The sequence below is a fragment of the Castanea sativa genome, chromosome 3 (genome assembly GCF_040712315.1).
Source record: "Castanea sativa cultivar Marrone di Chiusa Pesio chromosome 3, ASM4071231v1".
In the NCBI taxonomy this organism is placed as follows: Eukaryota; Viridiplantae; Streptophyta; class Magnoliopsida; order Fagales; family Fagaceae; genus Castanea; species Castanea sativa.
The window spans coordinates 48,176,648-48,179,301 of NC_134015.1; positions in this window are offsets into that span (position 1 = coordinate 48,176,648).

Below are 2,654 nucleotides of genomic sequence, written 5' to 3' on the forward strand. Positions count from 1 at the left end.
CAAATTTAACATGCAAAACAACAGAAGAAAAGACCAAGGAAAGGCACCAAAACAGCATTCAGTCATGTCACATGCTAAACATAAAAAATTGAACATTTCCAACATATCAAAACTGAATGAACCCAATCAAATGTCAAATAACCGAAAACCTCAGCTTTCTTCACTCCTCTAAAGAACACTTCAAACTTCTCCATCCCAACTTATTTCTAATCACATCAATCTTCTACAACTGATTATCCACACAAAACTAAGGTGTCCTCAAGTTCCAAGCATATAAGCTTTATTCATATTATCTACTAAATTCACAATCCAACTTACTCTTCCTTATCAACATATGTCCTCTAAATTATCAATTTGGAGTTTCAATTTTGACCCCTCACCACACACACAGAGAGACCTTAAACCAGTTTAAGGAATTCATAGAAAGAATAAGATGTGTTAACATATTAGAAAGTTTTTTTAACTTAACCAAAAACAATTAAAAAAAGAAAAAGAAAATACAAATGTAACATAAGGCTAAAACCTAATTTCTTGCACTATCTCTTTCCTCTTTAAATGGGACATGTCAAGAAACTGATTAGATGACAAAGATTGTAACATGCATCACTTCCATTCATACAATATTTTCCCCAACTAGTTCTCAGAATTTCCTTGAGTGTATCCCAATTCTTCATAAATCCAACAAGCAATAATTAATAGACACAACATATATAATCAATACAATTTCTGAACCAATGAGATCACCACTAGTTGAACTGCTGCAACATTTGGACCAGAGTCTTGGGTAAGGTATCTGAATCGACACAATAAGTCTTGACAGGTCCAGGACCAATTGAAAACTGAAGAAATAAAAAAGCTAACTCTAGAGAGGATTACCTGTACATCTCCAGCAGCAAATAAACCTTCAACTGAAGTTTTTACAGTACTCTCTACGTACAGCAATCAAAAAGCAATCAGAAAACAAAAAAAAACCAAAATAATTCAAAAACCAAACAAACCCCAATCAAACATCCCTAATTCAAAAACCAAACCCCAGATCATATCAAAACCCAACAGAGCATCTTTCATTAGAACAATACAAGATATGAACATACAACAGAAAAACCCATAAACCTAGAAAACAGAAAAACCCATCAATAATTCGAAATCCAAATTGGGGGAAAGGGAAAATCATGAAAAACAAACCTTTGGATCGTGGGTCACGGCGGCTCCGGTATGTTTCCAAGCTCCACGCACTGCTCCGGCGACCTTTGTGGCGGTGAGCTTCGGTGTGTGGTGTGGTGGAGGTTTGGGCAAGCAAAGGACGGCACGGCGAGAACTCTTTCTTCTTCGAAATCGTTCTGCTCCGGCGATCAGGCTGTGGCGGTGGTGGTTGTTCGGCGTGAAGGAAGCAGAGCTTTTGTCTGAAGGGTTTTTCTGTTTTCTGTTTTGTCTAAGGTGAATGGCGTGAGCTTTGGCGGTTTGGAGAGGGATTTAATAGAATGTACACGTGACAGGATTCTATTGGCTGGCATAAAACACTGGTTTTACGCCACAGCCTGATAGAATGTTTTCTCTATATAAAAGGACTCTAATTTACCATATGAATTTTGCTATCAATAGAAAAAATAAGTTATAGATTTATTTTACGTCTGGAAGATGCTTATTATATTGTATAATTTGAGTTTTGATCACCTTTTCAAGGTTACTTAAATAATTGGCTGCCAAATGATAAACACTGCTTTTTACTAAAATTTTTTTAAAACAAATTTTTTTTTTCAAAGAATAAAGATTAAAATGTTAAAGAAATGACAAGAAAAACAAGTTGAGATATTAATGCATTATTATTATTTGTTTACTGCAGGAGCATCTTCGCTAGAGCTTTGCAAGCTTCAATCCAGCATGTATGATGTAAAACAAATAAATGTGCTGACTGTTTAATTATGTGTGTTTGAACTTGCATTTCATCTATGTGTTTTGTGAAGAGCTTTGCAGACCTCAATCCAGCACATATAATCTGATAAATGTGTTGATGGTTTATGTGTAATTTGGACTTGCCCTTCATCTGTGTCTATTGTGTATTGACGGAAAGTCTAAGGTCTAGCTACCCCTAAACCAGTTGAATTATATATAAAGCTTGTAATATTTGGACTTTCTCTATTACTTTGTGTATATTTACTGTTAGTTTTTAGCCCCCTGTAAACACGGTTTGTTTAACCTAAAATTATTGCCAAGTTGATTCTTAAGTCTATTGTGTAGATCTAAGTTGAACATTTTGCAAACATATTATGCAGCGGAAAAAAAAAATAAGGCACGGATATGATAATTTAGGAAAACTAATGATACAATCTAGTTTCAAGGTAAAAAACCTAGGAGGGAACGATCCTAAAAGAACAATCTACCATACCAAATAGAAATTCAAAGTCAAAAATATAAACTCATAATAAACTTAACTATGATTATCAAACCTAGCTCTGAAATCCTCAAATTTCTTTATGTGGATCTGCTCCAACATCAACCTCTTGTTCATGCCTTTGATCTTTAGTACACTTGATAGCTAAAGCTTGGGCAGCAACTTTATTCCACTAGTACTAGTAGTTTGAGTGTGATCTCCGATAAATGCTTGAAAGAGTAGAAGGTATAAAAACCTCTCAGATCTAAAAAAAGTAGTTCTT